We start from the raw sequence: 22588 nt of genomic DNA, 5'->3' as shown, positions 1-22588 counted from the left end.
CTAAACACGTAATGTAAAAGTACCTTCTTCAAGCCAGGAACGAGTGCTGAGAGTGCTATGAACCGCTGGCTCAGCTTTTCTCTGCGCTTCCTCTCCGCCACAACATGATCTTGAGCTTGTAGTGGAGTCCTAGTTGCGGTGGTGTTAGTGGTGCAAACCCTTTGTGTCTCCACACCACCGAATTCCAATGGGATTTCATTGGAATTCTGAGAAAGTATGAACGAGAACTTCATATTTGTGTTAGAGTTAGCTTTGCTCTTCAATGTGCAGTTTACATTTCCATGCAATTGCTTTGAACAGTCTGGTGGTGCTGCATTTGAGTTAGCAAAAGAAATAAACTTGGACGACGATGAGGAAGAAGAAAAAGCTTTCGGATTTGGTGGTTTGAATTTTTCATTATTCTTATGAGAGTTCCAATCATTGGGCTTGAGCTGTTTGGCTTCTGGTTTCGCGATCATCGATGATGCCATCTGAGAAGTCTGAAAGGGTGTGCTTTTGGGATAGAAATATGGGTAGGAGGTTGTTGAGTATGTTTCAGATGAGAGAGAAATGATTTCATGGACTGAGTGATTGAGTGAGTTCATCTGACACTGGTGGATTACGGCAGGCTCTTCCATTCCCTATATAAATTGGAAAATTTTGTTGATTTCTAATTAAAAGATCACACAAAAAACTATGTATACATGTATGTAGATAATTAATTATGCCTACCATTTCAGATAACCATTTGGCTGGTGAGGTATCCATCACTGCAAGGCAAGAAGATTCATATATAATAAAAAGCGATTTTAAGAACGAAAGAAGAAATATGAAGGGGGGGAAAAAATCAAGAATTTAGCAGGATCTGGAGAGGACAACATGTTCACTAGTGATGATAGAAAAATATAGGAACATCAATTGAATATAGTAAACTTTTTCTGCAGAAAGGGTATATCAAAGATCTAAAGCAAGATCTGTGAAAAATACCACAGTAATCAGAAGGAATATTGAATAGAATGAAAGACTTGTACTACTATACAACGATTCAAAAACGCATATTACATGCATTAATTGATACAAAGTCCCAGGAGGGAAAGAAGCAAATCATTGTCCACCAAACCACTGATATTATGGGAAAGGAAAGGAGGGGTTTGAAGCTTTACCTTCAAAGAAGCCAGCAACTTTTGTTTTTGTTTTTGTTTTTGTTTTTTTTTCTTCCAAAGGGACTCAGGAAGAATCTCTAGTTTTTACACATACAGCAGTATAGAAACAGGGTTGGGTGACACGTCCAAGTCACGAGGGCCATGTTTGTTTGTGTGGACATAAGTTTGGGATTGGACTAATAGTCCAATAAAATTATTAATCCGATATTTGGTTAAACAATTGAAATACGGACTAGTTATTTTAAACTTGACTATTTGTTAAGACAGGATACATAATCCAACGGATTCATAGTCCTAGGACTATTAGTCATGAAAATGCTAATTCAGTCCGTCTAAACAAACATAGTCTAGGTGTGAAAGCTAGTCTTGTATAACGTACTGTACAAATGGTGGTTCCTCTTTACCTTCTCTCTTTCTGTCTCCGCATCACTTTTATGACTCTCTCCCTCTCGTCCCCCGTGTTTCCAAAATATTAGAAATTTAAAAAGAAAAATTAAAACTATTAAAAATTTTGTTTAATATTTACCTGAGTGAGTCTAGTAGATGTGTGTTTCACACCATGTAAATATTATATAAAAAAATTATTAATTTTATTTTTTTATTTTATTTTATTTTTTAAATCTATACATTTGCTCGTGTTTTTACATCCTCAATGTACGCAACAATCGAAAATAAATTCGTTCGCATGCTATATACAGACAAAAGTGTGAATAATTTAGGAATAATACTAAAAATCATAAAAAAAATATCACGAAATGTATTATGAAGATTTTTTATTCTTTGATTCGTGTGTGATATTTTATTATATGTATAATTCAAAAATGAAAAATTTTTCATGATCATTTTCATAATATTTTTTTCATAATCTTCAATATTACTCATAATTTAAGGGTTATTTGGGAAGTGCTAAATTAGTATACTTTTTCACTTTTTATGAAAAAATATGAGTTGAGTTTGAAGTGATATGGTAGAAAAGTGATGTGACCCAAATAAAATGATTATGATCCAAATACGATAATTTACTAAAATATTAGCACATACCAAACAAACACTTAGGCCTTGTTTGGGGTGTCTTAAAAAAGTCAAAAAGTCACTATCCTATTTAAGTCACATCATCTTATTTAAGTCACATCACTTCTCTATCACATAACTTCAAACCCAATCCATACCCAACTCATATTTCATAAAAAGTCAAAAAGTACACTTATTTAGATCATCCCAAACCGCCCCTAGTCTATATAATTAGTTTTCTCGTTAAAATTTGTTGACTCCATAATTTTATAACCATCAAAATGTGTATTTGCTCGAATATTTTTTAAAGAGTGTAAACAAAAGAATTGACTCAGCACCAATCAATCTCGTAATTTAAACACCCCCCTCCCCTCCCCAAAAAAAAAAAAAAAGAAGAAAAAACGAAGAGCTCGCTATGTGACCTGCCCTCTTGAACCCATCATCAACTGACTTTCATAATCCAAACCAATTATTTTAGAGTATTTTTTGAAGGGAGTTACGAGACAGTTTTTTGGACCGAACTTAATTCCTATGAGGTCTTGATTTAAAAAGATTTAGCACATTTTTCCATTTTACCCTTGACATTTAGTCCAACTAAAGAAATCACTTAACCGTTCTACTTTCTCTCTCTTTCTCTCTGTCACAACTATTCGAATTTCTCTCTCTTAACCGGTCACCGAAGACCACTTCTGATTGCCGACTACCATCATCGACTTCCGATGACTCATTTGGCCTTTATCTTTGATTGTTGGCAACTATTACTAACCTCCAGCAACTACCTCCGAACTTTAACAATATTTTTTTGTGTGACCATTTTCCATCTCTACCATGTCAATACGGTCAATACCTCCTCAAACAAGTTGGCCACCAAAGAAAAAGTGGAGAATAAGGAGGAAGAAAATGAAGGAGAGAGATGAGGAATCCTTACCGGAAAAAAATTCTTCACATTTGTAGATTAACACAAAGAATCAAAAACAAATCTAGTAAAAAAAATTTATGACTGATACATTCAGTGATAAATTTAACCACTGTCAGCTTGTTAAAAATTACGAAATCTCATTATCATCGTAACAAATCAACACAAAATTCAAAGACATATTCAGTGATAAATTTACCATTAACTGTTTGTTAAAAAATTACAAAAAGAAAATCTCGTCATCATTGTCATAAATCAACACAAGATTCAAAGACATATTCAATGTTAAATTTATCACTAATAGACACATTCACTGATAAATTTCTCACTGACTATTTGTTAAAAAAATTATAAAAAAAAATCTCGTCATCATCGTTACAAATCAACACAAAGATTCAAAGGCATATTTAGTGATAAGTTTATCACTGATATACAGATTCACATAAATTTCTCACTGAGTGCTTATTAAAAAATCATAAAAATAAAATCTCATCATCGTCGTCACAAATCAACACAAAGATTCGAAGACATATTTAGTGATAAATTTATCACTGATAGACACATTCATTAATAAATTTCTCACTGACTGTTTGTTAAAAAATTACAAAAAGAAAATTTCATCATCATCGTAACAAATCAACATATGATTCAAAGACATATATTAGTGATAAATTTATCATTGATATGTTAAACCCTTGTTTGTAACAGATTTGGTTTGAGAGAAATAAAGAGGGAGGGAGGGAGGGAGGGAGGTGAGATTTGGAGAATCAATGTTGCTTGTAATCGTTTGAAGTTGATTTCATAGTAGAAACAACTAGATCAATGTAGATCTAGGACGGAGTATAGATCGGCGATGGCATATTGTATATCGGTGATGGCGAAGGTGGTTGGTAAATAGTGGCAATGAATTGGAGCTGGTGAAGTATAGATCGGCAACGGTGGAGATAGTTGGTGAACGATGGTGGTGGTAGTTGCCGGTGAAGGTGGTGGTGGTCAGTGATAGACGACGGTGACAGTAGTGGTAGTGGTGGTGGTGGTGGTGGTGGGTGGATGACCATAGCCATTGCAACGACAACGGTGGTGGTATTTTCTAGATATATATATATATATATAGACTGAAAACCCAAACACAAACTCACATCATAGTATTTTGATGGCAAAAAGCAAACAGAAAAAAACGGCAAAAGCAGGGAAAACAAAACAGGGGTAAAACAGTACAAAAAATAGAGCTCCAGGACTTATTGGTGCATAAGACCAATCTTGAAGACTAAGAGGGGAATAATTATAAAAAGCAGGACTGGCCAGTAAAAATCTTTTTTTTTTTTTTTTGTTGGAAATCAATTAAAAAATCAAATACAATCCTCTGATATTCGTGAAACTTACAAGAATGTATACCCCCTCTCATGTGAAAGAATGATGTCCAATTCCGTGATCGATTTTTGTTCTTCTAAACTTTTTTATTCTTCCTATTTTAGAGGCTTCTGTGCATAGATTTATATATATTTTTTTAAAAAAAAAAAGAGAAAATTAGTGAAACATCTCTCTCCAAGTTTGTGTAGTAGGAGAGGTCCAAGATATTCTTTTTTATTAGTTAAGGTCCTTTAACATTTTCACATAGAAAATTGACTCAAAAAAATTTTGCCCAATTCATAGAAATTTCGTCATTCTTAAAAAAAAATTCGGCTTCGACTCAAGGAAATTTCAATTTTCATAGATAAATTTTGAAATTTCTTTGTTATGATCACAGAGAAATTTTGAAATTTCTCTAAGTCGGGGTCAGATTTTTCTAAGTTGAGAAAAATTTCTCTAAGTTGAATTTTCTCTATGAAAATGTTGAGAGACCTTAACTACTATGAAAATATTATATTTCATTTATCTTAAAAAAAATTAATATCAAGACCTTAAAAACAAATTCCCTTAAAAAAAATCATATAATTTGTAATCACTTTATCCAAAAAATATAGTATTTTTTCATTCTTATTATGAAAGTTTTTTTTTTCTTATTTGGATCCTTAAACTATGTTATCGTATTCAATTTAATCCAATTATCAATTTAACGAAATTTGTCACCAGTAATGTTAAATTCATCGAACTTGGCCTCATTCGAATTATCCGAATTTGTACATACAGATTGTCCGGTCAGTCATCTAGGAGGTTGTCTGGCCAGTCATCCAGATAGATGCCGGTTGACAATGGTGACAACCGTAGTTGACAAGGGTGACGCCAGTTATCCGACCGGTTGCTCAGTTGGTTGTTTCCTCCACGTCATTCTGGCGCAGTTAGGTTCTCCCCATTTCGGTGGACCAAGCATTTTTCATTTGTCACATAGCTAACCAAATTCAACCACTACCCACCCGACACATATGTTGTACTCCCTCTTCCCTTCTTCTTCTTTTTTTTTTTTTTTTCATCAACAAAAAGAAATATATTAATATATTAATATATTAAGTTGAAATCTATTTAGTTTTGAAGTTTTTAAAAATAATTTTTGAGTTTTTAATCAGTATTTGTTGTTTTTAGAATTTTTTTTTAATATTGAAGAATTTTTAAACTTTTTTAAAATGCATCTAATATGAATTTACTTAAAAAGTAAAATTTTTGAGAATAAATTTGTTAGGTCTTGGTTATTGGCAATCCTGTTGGACAAACTCCTTTCACTTATTCGCTCTATTGTACCTATGAATTTTGAGAGTGTAGATGCAAATCTAATCCGAGTTGTACCTGTACAGAAGAGTTTGTGCTGACATTTCGTATCTTGACTTGAGCATTCATGTTTGTCACTTCGCTAACTAAGTACAAGGATCGAGTTGGCAGATCTGAGGCAGTGTCCAGGCGCGGGTCGAGGGGCAGTGCCTCAGAAGCCAAGAAAGAAGTTAAAGCTGATTAACCGCTCGAGCGGTCTGTTGTGCGCTCAAGCGGTGATGTGGTTCATCCAATATCTCTGTTTGTATTCCAAACTTCTGGAAAATATGTTTTACTGCTAGAATAGTAGATGTTGCGCTTGAGCGGTTGACTTATACGTGAGCACCGCCTTTTGTCACACCGCTTGAGCGGTCTTCGTGACTCTGTTTAGTATAATGCGATGTTTGTTATTTTTAGGATTGAACCCGTCCAAATTCTCAAGGAGTTTTAAAATTATGATTTAAGAATAGAGTTGTATTTTGAGTTTGTGAGTTTTGAAATTATGATTTGAGTGTAGAAAATTTATTTGGTTATGAGTTTTAGAAAGAGTTTTGAATTGAGTTTGAAATTTTTGATGTGACATGTGATATTTGATTCAAAAACTTGTAACTTATAACCAAAGACACAATCCAAAATTCTATTCAAAACTTATAAAAAAAAATTTAAAAAATTCTAAAAATTATTTTTATTTAAAATATAAAAATAACAGGCGCCAAAAAACTTTTAAAAAAAATGAACACTGTTCCGATCATTCGGCCAGGCGTCCGGGAGGATGACCGGGTAGATGTGGTTTCAAAAGTAGTGCGGAATCAATTTTTGAAAACTCTAACCAAACACCACACTCCAACCAAGGGGTGGAACTGACTTTTGAAAGCTGCACCAAACATAGCCAAAGTGTTCTATATTGGTAATCGATTGAGTTTTCTTGATGTATCGAAGATAATCGATTGATCAACGAATTACATATTGACAAACATCAAGGGTTGGTTTTGTTCTTTTATTCACACAAAAAGAGAGGTTCATTGGTGGATTTTGGAAAATTTGGGCCTGAAATTTTGGTATATTCCGAAATGGCTTATCATCGTAAATTTGACATCGGCGTTGCGGATTCAACGTTGAGTAAAGCAATTTTGAGGTAAAGATGATAGTGGAAGAGGCACATCTGGTTTTGTTCGATTTAGGTGTGGAATTGCTATGGGTTTTCGTATGTAATTCTTTTTTTGTCTTCTTAGTGGATTATTTTATGACTTTGGCCTATGATTTTTTTTATCATAATTGGAGGAGTTCAATTGTTATTTTTTTCCACGTAAAATCATTATGCCGATTTGTTATTAATTGTTTGATTATGATTGCTATTTATTATTTAAAATTGAATCATGATTACAAATCAATATCTCAAAGGGTTTTTTAGATTTTTCAAAATCTTTAAAAAATTCAATAAATGCAAAAGAATATAAAAATATACTGAATTTTAATTTTTTAATTTTTAGCATTTAGTGAACTTTAAAAAAAATACAAATTTTGTACTTTTTAAGTGTTTTTAAATTAAGTGAATCTAAAGAATAAAAAAATGATTACAATATTTAAAAACTTCACTAAAAAAGAAAAAAGAATAGGAATTTAAAATTCAAAATTCAAAATTCAAAAACCAAACAGGTTGAAACGAAAGTTTTTATTTTAACTAATTTGGCACAAACCTCTTTAGCTAATCAATTGCGATGATCAAGGCCACAACGAGACCTGAGGAAAACAACAAAACCACAACACCATAGTTGAGGGGAAATTTTATTGTAGTCCTATGTTATTGATCAGCCAATTTATAATTAGATGTACAATATATGGAGGTCTCTTGATAATAATAATAAATAAATAAATCATTGCCTTAGGAACAAATTGTTATGATAAAATATTTCAATTAAAACCAATCATGAGGATAACCTCCCCTCTTCTTATCCCCTTTCTCTTATTTCCCCTGTTCTCTCTTTCCATCAAAATGGGGAATTTTTTTTAAAAAGTTTCCTTACCATTTAACACGACACCTAATGTCATAGGACTAATTCTATTTTCACACATTAATTCTTCTCAGTTCATACATTTAGTAAAAATTTTCATCAATATAATTTTATCTTAGAATAAAAATACTATAATATCCTCATCTTTTTCTATCCAAATCCTAATCCTAAAATATCAAAACCATTTTCTATCGCCAGCGCCACCTCTCTCATCCATCATCCCCTCCCATCGCCTTTTTTTGATATTTATTTTAGTCAAATTAATTTATAATTTTCTTAGAAAAATTTCAAAAAATTGATTCAAACATTGAAACCAAACATAACCTTAGAGTTTTAAAATTGAAAATAAGGGTAATATTAGAATATAGAAATGTGTACTGAGAATTTATATTTTTATAATGTGTATATTAAGAATGGGTTCATTCAGCGTATGTACTGAGAAAAATTAATGTGTAGAAATAGAATTACCAATGTCATAGGAATGTTTAAAAAAATTGGTGAAATTGGTAAATCGATCCAATTCTGTTTAAATCGCCGATTTAGTCTGATTTTTTTAGTTACAGTTCTTCTTCTAGTTCTTAAAATGATAGAACCATTCAAATCAGTCTAGTTTTAGATTCCAAAGCTTTGGTTACGATTTCAAACCAGACCCGACCATGACGTATTTATTTTATTATTATTTTCAATTTCATATAAAAAAATATAATATAAAATGCTTCTTATAAGATTTGAACACTAATCATCAATGTGAAATTTATAAATTCTAACTAATTTAACCAAATTAATTATTATTAATTTGTCTACTAACACAAAACACCTATATATTTATTGTTCTATAAAATTTCTTGAACAGAAACCAAACTAGTTTTTATGGTTCGGTTCCGATCTAGTTCTACAAATTAACGGTTCGGTTCCGATTCCACAAGTTAACGGTTCAGTTATAGTTTTAATTTTTTTGAAACCTTAAAAAACAGTTTGATTCCTAATTTACTCTAAAATCAAACCAATCCGATCAATATCATGTCACACATCTATAATTACAATGCATGAGAGGTGAGGTCTGTTGCATCAATGTAGCGATGATGAGTTAAATGATAAACAAATTTGTTACAAAAATTTGGTCAATATAGCATAACTCAAAATTAAAATAGCAACGATTAGATTATTTTGAAAGAAATAATCATTTTACCTATAAAATAATCTGAAATCTATTATTTATGAGTTTTTTTTTTATATTTGTATGTTAATGCAACTTGAATCAAACATTTGAAAGTGGATTCATACTCAAGATATTGTTCTTGGGAGTGAATTATAAGCCATTTTTTTTTTCCAATAATGTTCCAGACCCCCTTTCTCCCCCACTCCCTTTGACCCCCTCTCAACATGATTGGCTAATTTTTCATTTTTATTTTTCTTTTTTTCCTTCTCCTCCAATCATCACCCGCCACGTGTGTGTGGAAGTGGTGTGGAAGTGGTGGGGGTGGTGGTGATTGAAGGGAGTCTCAATCATAACCCTTTTTTTTATTAGCAAAGATAAATTTTATTAATAAAAGGCGAAGAAATAATTACATCACGGTCAGGTTACCAACCAATCCAATATTGTTTTGAGTTATTTATTTACATTGTTTAATAATTAAAAGGGATTTTGGTCCAAAGTAGGGATGGCACAGGGTGAGTTTGGGACGGGTTTGGCATTCCCCGATTTTCATATATATAAAAATAGTGAGACTTTTAGAATTATTATTTATTTATATTTAAACAGAATTACAGACTTCACTACAACAAAAAAATGTTTTTACGACGTGGAATACATGCCGTAAAAACCCTTTTACGACGTGCAACACACGTCATATTATGACCAGTCATGAAAAGTCATTCACTTTTAACGACATACTTCGTACGCCATTAAAAACTATTTAACGACAAATTTTGTATGTCGTCGTTACTTTTTTTTATGACATGCTATAATACGCCGTTAAAAATTATTTAACGGCAGATTTTGTGCATCGTTATTACTTTTTCTACGACTACTTTTGCACGCAGTTAATTGGTGAGACAAATAACGACACTGATTGCACGCCGTAAAATATGTAATACAACTTATTATGCCTGCCATAGAATATGTAATTTTTTTTTTAATTTATATAAATTCAGCCGGTTCTATTTGACCAATTTTGTACAATCTAACAAATATTACAAACAAGTATCACAAAACATCAATCAACTACCAAAATATTGTTTAAAACATCAAAATGAAACTATATCCATAAATTATAAACATTCAACAATTGTCTATACATTCCAAACATTCGAAAACTATATCCTTAAATTCTAAACTGTACAAAAAGTTTAAACCATCCAAAACTATGCATATCTAACTTTCTAAATATATCAACAACTATTAAGAGATTATCTAAAATTACCGACAATAGTTTCTATAATAGTTGCAGTTGTAGGAAATCCACTTGCTCCTATCACAGCGACAAGGGTACCCAATGGTACTGTTTGGTGTAGCTGTTAAAACAAATTATCGATTATAACTTAACAGATTATAGATTATAACTTTAATCAGAAACTGTTAATCTGTTTAGTATAGCTGTTGGATTATAAATTTAAATTGCTGAATAGTGTTTGTTAAATAAACTGTGAAGTAGCTTTTTCAATTATTTTTTATTTTTTATTATTCACTATTTATCTACATTTTTCATAAAAAAAATAATAATAATATTTAATAGCCCATTTGGGTCTTTTTTTAATTTTAAAAAAATAAAAAATAAAAAAAACTGAGAGTATAACCATAAATTAACATGTCCACAACAGAAGCTGATAATCAGAAACAAAGGGTGTCAGAATCAGTTTTTTTAACTTAAAATAAATTGTTAGAATTAGAAACTGTTTGAAATAAGTTTAACCAAACAGTCCAAAATAACTTTTTAAAAGCCAGAAACCATAAGTTGACTTAAAAAAGCTCCACCAAACACCCCCAATGTATGTGTTAAGGCACATAAACCCGCGACAATAGCTAGAGCAACTAACCCTGTTGCATTTCTTGTTTGCATGACAAAGGAAACTTCACATAAGTACAAAAACCGACGACTGAGTGACAAAATTATTTCTTGAGGTATTAAGAAATGATCAAGAAATTTTAAAACATCAACAAAATATTTCCAAAATTAATAAGATAATTCAATGGCCCCATAAAAACAATGTCATAATGAAAAATTAGCAAAAATTCATATTTTTTTACATAATGAAAAATTAGCAAAAATTCATATTTTTTTACAAACAATAGCCAACATATTTTTTGGGGTTTTATGATATTCAATCTAAAAGCACATGAATTTTTACAACCATTAGCCAACATATTTTTTCATCACAAATTCCAAATCAGTTTTTATACGAAGAAAGAAATTTAATGACAAATAAGAACTTCTCTAAAACAGTGAAGAAAAATCATACCTTAGAGAAGGAGAGAAGATAAGAAGAGAATGAGAGAGGAAGAGAAAACCAACTTGTTGACGCCGCATGAAAGGAACATAGAAATCAAAGAGAAGATAAGAAAATGAGCAGTTAGGATTCAAAGGTTCCAAACCAATCAACATGCTGTGAAGCTGTTAGTATATTCAAGCTGTTAGTCTATCATCAATTGAAATGATTGTTTTATCAGCCTATCAAGTTTGTTATGAACATATGATGGCCTTTACTATGGAAAACCATATAAGTTGACAAAAGCAGTGAAATTACACTTTCAACATATTATATGTATGAATCTATTATATTAAAGAGAACACAGACAAATACACATATATAGTAATAAATAAATTACTACCTGAATCACGAAATTTCGCCTTTCACAATCCATAAACATATCGACAAACCAGTTAACTTCGGCCATTATTCTGTCCTGTAGAGTGGAGAAGCTCAACTGATCCTCGGAAGTAAAACGATTGACTTCATTAAACCACAGACAGGTGAACAAATTTGTGATGGGAATGTGTTTCTTTATAATCACACAGCCTTCAAGAACATCTGCAGAAAGTCAGACATGAAGTGAAAACTCAATTTTCGAGATAGAAAAATATGCAAAAAACAGAGACTTGTAAATCATGCACCTACCACTAGTTATAGGAAGTATGGTGTTAAACCCTCCTTTTTATAGAACTCAATCTGGTAATTAATAGAGGCATTGCCTTATTTCCCTGCAGCTTTATTACTTCAACTTCTTCAAATACATCAAAGCGTCTGCAGTGACTTGAAATAGCAGAGGTGGCATTGTGGCACCATAAGAACCTGAACAATTGAAAATTTAAGGTAGCACACAAGTTTGATATGCATATTGCAACTGCTATTTATAATAAGAATAACTTTACTCCTATACAGCTGACATAGCCAACACCGAGGATTGAATTCATGAACATAATCCAAAAACAAGAATAATGACAACTTCTCAATACATCAATGTTAAACGTTAGGTTCTCTACAAGGAAAAAATTTTCTTTTTCTAATTAGACTGATTATGCCAAGCAATGACAGATATGGATAGGAGACGTGTCAATTTGTCCAAGACAAATAACCCATAATTGTAACTCAATATGAAATTCATTATCCGACAGCTCAAAGTTGTAATAGATTTTATATCCCTAGTACCTTTAGATACATAATTTAAATACCAAAATGGTGTGTTAATAATTAACTAATACCACATTATGCATAGAGACATTGTTGAACAAACACTTCGATTTCTCATTGTTGCAATAGAGAGTCCATGGATTACAGGCAAACATGAGAGGCTGAATTAAATATGCTAGAGACATTAGTTGGTGAGATTTGATGTTCTCTCTACATTAGCTCTTGCTATTCCATTGGGCCCAATACAAGAGTTACCTATGCTAGATGCCATAACATAGAAATGAATTCCAGGTAGGAACTGAATTTTGAGATTGAATTTGAGCATAGTGCAATACCTTTCCCACTGCAAGAATAAGTTAGCAAAATTATAAATCACGTTACGAAGGATGCATTGTTGTTACATCCTCCCACCCACTTCAATAGCCCGCTTTATCTACATCTAGCAAAACTCTAACCATTTTCCCTTAGGCTCATGACACGCTTTTATTTCACCCTATCGGTCTCACATAGTTTCTGTTGTAACTGAAGTTTTCGATTTGAAAGTCAGAAAATAACTATTGATTCCTTTCCGATGTACCCAAAAAAAAAAAAAAGAAAATAACTATTGATTTGGAATCTAAGTTATTTTCAGCCATTTGATGCAAATATTTGGTAATGTGGATACCCATTCATAGGGAGAAAAAAAAAATTGATCTCAAGTAATTGAACAACAAAATCACATTGATCCATAGTAGTAATTGATATCAAAAAACATAAAATCTGAACTGGAGAATATATCAGGGACTACCAAACTTGTCAATATGAATCCTTGAAAGTAGAAAATATAAGCAAAAAGTAAAAGCAAAATTGATGAAAAGATGGCCAACACATAAGCTGTGGTTACAATTTCTGGTAGCTTTCAAACAAAACTTCTTTTCACATGAGTTCTCAGCATCATCTCATGTCAGCAACAATACAATTACTAAAATACTTGAGATTAGAGGGGTGTTTGTGTGTGCACGCACGCAGGCCCTTGTACTGACAACTGAAACTCAGTTATGTTCTACCTCTCTCAATCGACCCTAACAATTGGTTCCAGAAGCAAGAGAATTAGAACTAAAACTGGCATGACAATTCATGGAAAGATTCAGGCAAATCTATGGTTCTTAGGCTGCAGCATAAGCAAGAAAATTCCACCAGCAACAGAAACATTAAGAGACTCAAATTATCCTGCCATTGGAATGCTTACAAGCTCACATACCTGCCTAGTTTTTGCTGAAAGGCCATTCCCTTCGCCACCCAGGACCAAGCACAGTGGCAAATTTGCTAAAGAATCTGCAAGCCCTTGAGAAAGCCTAGACACTGGCTTCGATTGTTCATTACTCTCAGGATGACCAGCCAAAATCTTCAAATGGAATTTATTTCTGAGAGCTTCTAGATGAGTCCAAGTTCCAGAAACTATGGGAAGCTGAAAGGAGGCTCCTCGGCTAGCTCAAAGTGCTTTCTTATTGAATGGATCAAAACAACCAAGAAGCAGAAATGCACCACCCTGTTAGCAGTCGGTGCACCCAGTTTACTTATTTTTATCTTTCACATAACAACAACAACAACAACAACAATAATAATAATAATAAAAGAATAAAATTTTAATTGTCTAGAAGACTGCAGAATAATTGAAGGTGTGTGTGTTTTGGGGTTATGAGGGAATTTGTAAGGAGTATCCCCATGTGTCAGCTATACCTCAGTTTCGTTGATTAACAGGTACAAATACAAAACTATACAAGTCAATTTGATTAGCATATTACTCTATTACTTGTATTTGTGTTTGAACCATGAAGCAAATGATTACAATAACAGAAATGTCAGCAAGGAAAAACAAAACACAGAGAGATAGGTCCAATCTTTGATGGTAGAACTAGAACAAGAAAAGCACCTGAAGGCCTTTTAGATTGAGTTGATTTGCCTTAGAATTTTAGTGAGAAAAAAAATGAGAACTTTTTGCAGGGCTTTATACTAACCAGGTAAGGCAATAAAAACATCAGAATGCTTAGCCATATCTGCTTTCCTTTGATGCATATCTACTACAGCTTTCACTTCCCCTACAGTTTCACCAGTGAACTGAACAAATAAATAGAAAGTCAGAGAAAACATTTGTAGCCCAAAAAATATACAAAAAAAGGTGAAATGTCAGCTGCCAAATTGGTGCTATAGATCAGACTATACAGACTGGTTGTAATTCTTTTGTCATGTGCACTTTGGTTGTATGATGGACCAAGAAAGAAATACATCCTATGAACCAAAAACTGAAAAGAACGAGAACAAAAAAGAAAGAGACAATGGTATAAAAAAAATTACTCATGAAAAAGATATTAAAGGGAGGTGATACGAAAGGAAAATAAAGTAGCTAGACAAAAAGAAAGAAAAAGAAAATGATGGAAAAGAAAGAGAGGAAGATCAGAAAATAACAAAACAACCAAATCAAATCCATGAAAAAGAACTACTACCTCCAAACCCCTCCAACCCAAAAACAAAAACCAGGAAAAAAAAATGGAAAAAAAGAAATGACAATAGTTTAATGGGTTTTTAATTTTTTTTTATTTAAGTACTTAATTAAATGAGAAAATTTTATTTAAGTACTTAATTAAATGAGAAAAGGCTTAAGACTTTTTGGGGGGTAGCAGAGAGACATACCACAATATTAAAATCCAACAGGGAGTTACACAAAAACTAAACTTTTTTAAATGCTTGAAACAGTTTTTCTATCTACAATTTCAAAATTGTGAATCACTTAGTTTAACAAGGTAGTGAATCCACATGGATAAATTTGAAATGGATTGTAAACCTAAATGTTCTACGGTCAGTTACTAATACAAAAAGCACTCATGGTTATGGAGACTTGCTCAAAATCACAATCAGCAGCATGCATCCAAATTATTCAAGCCCTTTAAAGGGCTATCAGCATGCCCCAAAAACAGAGCTTCTATTTGGAAATTATTCAAATTATGTAAGCATATAAGGCAACTCAGCAACAATGACATATAAATATCATTACTAGCAATTTTCAAATCAATTTTTGTGCCACCAAGATCAGCAATTGAGATTGTAACTTGTAGCAGAGTAAGAATTTAGTATTAAGGGACTGAGACAACACACATTGATTGAAATAGAGAGTAAGAATTTCTAATGGATTTTCATTGGCTTACAGAAATTGGCATACTTTCTTCTCCAATTGAATGTTGCTAGAGTTGAAAGAAAATTGAAAAAAGAGGGAGGAAGAAAAAATAGCTCATCCAGTGATATCTAGTTTGCCAAAAAAAAAAAAAAAAAGACATAAAATAGCATCAATTTAAGGAACGCCAACTTGGCCCATTTTACAAGATTACATATTCCATGACAAAAATAGACATGATTGGCAAACCATATATTCAGATAAATAAGATTTTCAAGAACAAAATTAAACAAAAAATGATATTTACAAAAATAGGTTCTTGAATAGCAAGTTTTTTCCTTCTTATTTTGAATTTTTGGTAAACAAAACACAATATCCTTTTATGTTATGTACACATTTCCAAGGGGTTGTTTGGGATGAGCTAAATAAGTGTACTTTTTGTGTTTTTACGAAAAGATGTGCAGAAAAGTAGAGAGGTGATGTGATGGAAAAAAAATAAAAAGATAAAAAGATGGATTATTTTAAGGATGCCAAACTTGGCCTTAATTTAAGGGCACTAGAGTTTCTGTACAGAATATATACATATATTCCCAAACATCGTAATCTAATTCTAATCCACAAAATAGCTAGTACAGCAACCAAGGTAACATGAAGAGGCCATAAATGTTGTGGAGAAAATACCGTGAAATGGAAACAACCAAATATAAAACTAAAATTGAAGATCACAAAGAGAAGGAAGTTTCCATTGCTCAGAATATCATATTAGTGTCAAACCAAAAATTTCTTTATCAAAGCAAACTTGCATAGATTAACATGTTCCAAAGTCCCCGTGCACAACACACACACAGAATCGATATCAAGGTACATAGCCAACTTCATTCATAGAAAGATTAATCCAATCCATCCTTCATTTTGGATATTTTACAAAGATTATTTACTTCTAGAAATTCTTAACAAATCATGGAGATTTTCCCGCTTGCATTGATATATAGAACTACAAACATAATAAAAATACAAAACAAAACATTCTTCCCAAACTATAATCTATTTACTCAGCACCTTCCAGAAACCCCATCAAAATGGCATGGGGACATGAGGGCTGCCCTCATTGGTGGTTGGAGTGGGGAGAGGAGCTCTAGTAAAAAAAATGTTTTACAAATAGTATAGTTTCTCAACAAACAACAAAGAATCAGATCTGATTGAATAAACAAAATTATAAAATCAGATTTGATTGGATCACAAAATTGGAAAGAAAAGTGATGAAGCATACCATGTATGTAAAGAAAAGATATGGACAGACAAAAATCTCAGTCAGAACCTTGGATTTTGCTGGATTTATCTATGAATCGATGAACGAAACAACATCAACTATGATAGACATGAATGTTTATAATTTGGGTTTGAACCAAAACTTGCGCATAGATCTCTTTAATTCCGTCATCATCGTCTCTATGACTTGACTAAAGTGCTGAAGACAAAGCCAAAAGAAATAACTAAAAAAAAATCTGGAAATCGAATATATGAAACCGAAAGAAAACAGAGAGAGATACAGAGATATGACTATAGAGAGCCAAATCATTGAACAAACCTGCACATAGATCTCCTCCTTTATTTTGTCATCATCAAGTCTATCAATCAATTGCAGTGATGAAGTTATAAACCCAAAATCAAGGATATGAAACTGAAACAAAAAACAGAAAGGGAGAAACTAAGTTGCTTCCAGCACAAATGTTCAAAGGTCACAAAGATAAAATAAAATAAAAAAAGCAGATCAATAAAGAGAAAAATTGAGATTGCTTTATTTTTATAGATAGGCTACAAAAATACATACAACAACATAGCAATAAATGACTAAACAGAACAACAAATAGAGGAGGGTTATTATTCTACGAGGATTTTAATCTGTAATACAAATTTCGAATGCAGAGAGAAAACCTTTACCTTCAAGCCCTAGGTTTTTATAAATTTCAAATCAAAAATTTCAAATTCGTAGTACAAATATTGAATGCAAAATTCTTAAATTAAAACCTAGAGAATCTACCTACCTCCAAAATCCGACAATCTACCTACCCCTTCCCAACCCCTCCGCCATCGCAGAACCATAAGAGAGAGAGAGAGAGAGAGAGAGAGAGAGAGAGAGAGAGATGAAGGGAACAACAAATAATCGTACAAATTGAGTCAATCCGAACATACCTCAAAAATCGAACTGAGATTTTTTCCAGGTCGAAGCAAAGAGAAGAACGAAACCCTTCCCCTTTGAACAGTCGATCGTCGCCACCGGCGCCAAAAGAGTCTTGCCACCGAAGAGAAAGCATCGTTCAAGGTAGAAGAGAACCTGCCTAGTCTCCCTTTCTAACCCTCTCTCTTCTCCCTCTCTTATTTGCTTAATAGCAACAACTACAATTTTTTACATTTGTATTTTGATTGACTTTTTATTTTTTAATATACTTTTGTAATTGGCGCTGAAATATTTTGTTTTGCCGCCTTTTTTTTTTTTTTTTTCATACCATTCACGACATAAATTGTGTGTCGTAAAAAGTGTAATACTTTTAACGACGGGCATTATGTGCGTTGTGAAAAATATTCACTTTTCACGATTGACGTATGTGCATCATGTATAATTAATGTATTAACGGCATGTCATATGCACGTCATAGAAAGTTTTATTATTTACAACGTGCATTGCAAGTCGTAAAAAAATCATTGTTTTTACCATTCACGACCTACGCAATAGACACGCCGTGGTTGAAAAAGTATTTAAGACGTGCAAAAAAAGCAAGTCGTAAAAGTGAAAAAGTACGACGTGCATTTATTATATGCTGTTGATGTGGTGCCGTAAAAAATCAGTTTTGTTGTAGTGCTTTTAGTATTCTTTTCATATATCTAATTATATTTTATATATATATACATGTATATTATTTATTTTAATTATTAATTATATCGAGTCGGGTTTGGATAGAGGGAGGCGATATTCGCGCCCTCCCCACCCCCGTTGCGGGTGACTAAAACATAATCCACCCCCTCCCCACATGTAACACCCCCAAAATAAAACAATAAAACCATCTCACAATACTTACCAATTAACAATACTTTTCAGAATATGATATCCTTACATTCATATGAATCAATGGTTATAAAAAATGACACATGCAACTATACATTTATAAGCCCTAACCCTGAATCTATAGCATGTGTCCTAAACAAAACATATGAAATAAAAGTTAAAATAGATAAATTAATGCCTTGATGCTTACAATTTCCAAGACGGTGCTTGGTTACAACAAAAGTGAGTTTAAACTCAATACATATAAAGCCTTAGACTTGTACAAAAATAGATACAACAATAACAAAAATGAAGCTCTTGGCTCCTAGTTCTCCTAAACTACTGCCTTGACGGAGGCATATCATCACTACCTGAAAATGGTTTTCCACATCGGGTAAGCCAAAGCCTAGAGAGAAACTCTAACATTGTGTATGAATTTTAAGAGTTCTAAAGTGAATGCATATGCAATGCTCATGCCAAAACGTTTTATATCTCTTTCCAAAACCATGCAATGCCAAGTTTATATCACAGTTCTTGAAATCATTTGCTTTACAATAGAAAACAGGGTAATGAATACAACACTGGGAATCTCTAGGATGTGTCTGTAAGTAGGCTACAAGTATTACAAATTGTCATTTTTACCGGTACTAACCAGAAGGCTCGATATCTATCCGCGCAGATTTTTGAACTTTCACCAAGGACACATAGGCCAACTTAATACCACAACTACACTCCCTACCTAGATTCACCAAGGTATTCAACCATTTTTCTCAAAATAATAAACATTTTCAATGTGTTAAATATGTTACAATACTCAATGCAAATGGATGAGAAATTAGTTTCAATCTACCTAATTCTCATGCAATTTCTACAGCAATCATTGTTATCCTTCACCAATTGCCCAAAACAGATATCTCTAAATAGATAAATAATTTCCAACAAGGATATACTTTCCAACATTTCAAGATAGGAGTGATAATTCATACCCAACTCCGCCAACATCAACATCAACATCATCATTCCAATTTCATAAAAACCAATATCAATTCCATTTTCTCTTTACAAAAATCAAATATATACAATTTACAAAATCCCATTTCTTTATAATTCAATTCAAAGGATAAAAATACATCATTTTATCACAACTCAACCACATTTACAATTCCATAACCATTTTCTAGAATTTATTTGAAAACTTCTCTTTTGATTTCAAACCAAAACCCTAGATTTGTTCAAAAATCCCCAATATCAAGATTTCTTTAAAAAGACAAATAACTAAGTTAAAAACCATACTAAAGTGCGGAGAAATTCCTACCTCAAAGACAAGGACCAAGAAGAACAAGAGTTGAAACTCGACAAGGCAGAAAATGAACTTTGCTCTGATCAAAGGGAAGCTCTAGGTGAGCTCTATCTTTTTCTCTAAAGGACAAAGGTTGAGAAACCACTAGATCAAGGTGTATTTGAGGTTTAAAGATGGTTTCTAGAGAGAGAGAAAGACAGAGAGAGAAGATCTGAGATTTTGGAGTTTTTAAAGAGAGAGATGTGAAAAAGTGATTCAAAAAGTGGTTTCCTCGAACTGATATACGCACAGATCGCTCGAGAAACCAGATACAATGAAGACACCACTTGAGCGCAAGAATAGTTGCTCGAGCGCACAATGTACCCCTCCCAATAGTTCAGACTTGCAAAAGTGCACTCGAGCGTAAGAATGGCCGCTCGAATGAAAAACTCAAACTCCCAATAGTTTTATAGACTGTAAAAGACTGCTTGAGCGCAAGAATGGTCGCTCAAGCGAACATGCAAATTTCTAGACAACAGCACTTCGAAAAACTAATCTCCAAACCTGTTTCAAACTCAACCAAAACTCCCAAAACCAACAAATAATAAGATGAAAAGAGTTGAACAACCAAATAAGATAAGGAAATTCTAGATCCAAAACAATAAACGGGTCGGGTTTAAACCAAAATCGTTATACCACATAAGTGTTGGAGTGGGTATGGACAGACCCCTGTAGATCAGATTAAAATGGCCATTCCTAGTCCAAAGGTTCAAATTTGAATTTTCTGTATCCAAAAGTTGAAACTCAAAATTATTTTGTCCATAACGACATGCTGAAGCAAAAGGACCAAAATCTATATACATTCATACACTCCTTTCTCTCTCATTAACCCTCCATTTTCCAAAACCCTGCTCTCTCTCTCTCTCTCTCTTCTTTTTTTGTCGCTTTCCTTACTACCGCCGTCAATAGTCTCACCAATGGTCAGATTGAAGTCGATCTCGAGTCATTGCTTCCAGATCTGGTATTCGAATCACCCAATAACTTTGAATCGAGTGTGTTGATTATTCATTAAAAAAAATTAATTTGATAGTCACATATATATGATTTAATCATATTTATCTTCAAACAAAATTAATCATATAATTTTAAAATTATACTTGTTACCAACTTTTGTATAACAAATGTAATAAAATTGTACTATTATAATTATCATATCAATTTGTTTTATTTTTTATTTTTTTATTTTTTAATGATCTACACATAATAAATAAAAAAATAAACAAATCAAATTAAGTAGAGCCTGTGAATGACCCAGCCCAACAACACAATTCAGCCTTTTCTCCCAGCTATATATATTTTTTTGTTTAATATCCCATATTTTATCTCATATGTTTTTTTGTTTAACATCTCATATTTTATCTTATATATATATATTTGTTTATACGTCAGTCATACAGTAATAACATATAAAATAGATTTTATTTAAAAATGATGAGGATGACATAAGCACTCTTTTAGGTTTCCAGTATTGTCCATGTTAGCATCCTTACCATTTTTGTAAAGAAATAAGGGGGACTTACCAGCCAGTCCCATGGAAATAGATTAATACCAGTCAAGTCCTGCCTTATTTCAGTTTTCAATTTTACCCCTCAATACCACACCACACGCATGAAACAAAGAAGCCATCACGAGCTCTCCCTGTGCACGTGACACACACGCTCCTTCTCAAGGGTTCTGATTTAGAAACCATTTTGAGGTGATTTGGAAACCATTCTGAGGCGATTTTCGATTTGGAAATCGAAACAAATGAAGAGATTTTTCGTGAATCTCCCATCGTTTCCAAAGAAATCACCTCTATTTTCATACCGATTCCAAACAGATCCCCAGCAAATCTTCCACCATTTCGATCTATATTCTGATTCGGACATCTACTCTCCTGATTTAGCTCATTTTCAACAAACATGCCAATCAAACGTGAGTCGTACTCATTTTCCCTTCTTCTTTGATAACTATAATTAAGTGATAAAATTCGACTCGAAGCTATTTTCAATGTATATCATACAATATTAATTTATTAGTGATATTCAACTTCAGAATAATCACATCTTCATGTTCATTTGCAATACAATGACGGATTTGCTTACTTTTGCTAATTCAGTGATAAAATTTGATATATAATGACAGATTTACTTACTATGCCCAATTCAGTGATAAAATTTTCTATAAGAATGATAGATTTGCTTAATTTTCCTAATTGAGTGATAAAATTTGTTATAATGATGGATTTGCTTCCCTTCTTCTTTCATAACTATAATTGACTGATAAAATTCGATTTGAAGTTATTTTCAATGTGTGTCATACAGTATTAATTTATGAGTAATATTTAACTTCATAATAATTACATCTTCATGTTCATTTGCTATACAATGATGGATTTACTTACTTTTGCTAATTTAGTGATAAAATTTGATATATAACGACAGATTTGCTTACTTTGCCCAATTTAGTGATAAAATTTGCTATAAGAATGATAGATTTGCTTAATTTTCTTAATCGAGTGATAAAATTTGTTATAATAATAGATTTGCTTCCCTTTTTCTTTCATAACTATAATTGAGTGATAAAATTCGACTTGAAGCTATTTTCAATCTGTACCATACAGTATTAATTTATGAGTGATATTCAACTTCATAATAATCATATCTTTATGTTCATTTTCTATACAA

At 32.3% G+C, this 22588-nt stretch overlaps 1 long non-coding RNA gene across 26 annotated transcripts; it reads right to left on the bottom strand.

The window, feature by feature from the left end:
• Nucleotides 1-9998: 9998 nt before the first annotated feature.
• Nucleotides 9999-17966, bottom strand: LOC114260127 (uncharacterized). Of its 26 annotated transcripts, none has more exons than XR_014344079.1 (9): nt 17734-17962; nt 17129-17168; nt 16811-17008; nt 14390-14489; nt 13633-13920; nt 11880-12053; nt 11593-11792; nt 11223-11274; nt 9999-10277 (listed from the first exon to the last, which is right to left on the bottom strand). It is a non-coding gene; the product is annotated as an uncharacterized LOC114260127 (long non-coding RNA). The 26 variants fall into 26 exon arrangements; XR_014344081.1 differs by having other exon boundaries at nt 16859-17008; nt 17734-17956; XR_014344080.1 differs by lacking the exon at nt 11223-11274 and having other exon boundaries at nt 17734-17956.
• Nucleotides 17967-22588: the final 4622 nt, after the last annotated feature.

The sequence above is a fragment of the Camellia sinensis genome, chromosome 1 (genome assembly GCF_055761805.1).
Source record: "Camellia sinensis isolate YWXY chromosome 1, ASM5576180v1, whole genome shotgun sequence".
Classification (NCBI taxonomy): domain Eukaryota; kingdom Viridiplantae; phylum Streptophyta; class Magnoliopsida; order Ericales; family Theaceae; genus Camellia; species Camellia sinensis.
This window is presented reverse-complemented; position numbering and strand designations above follow the sequence as displayed.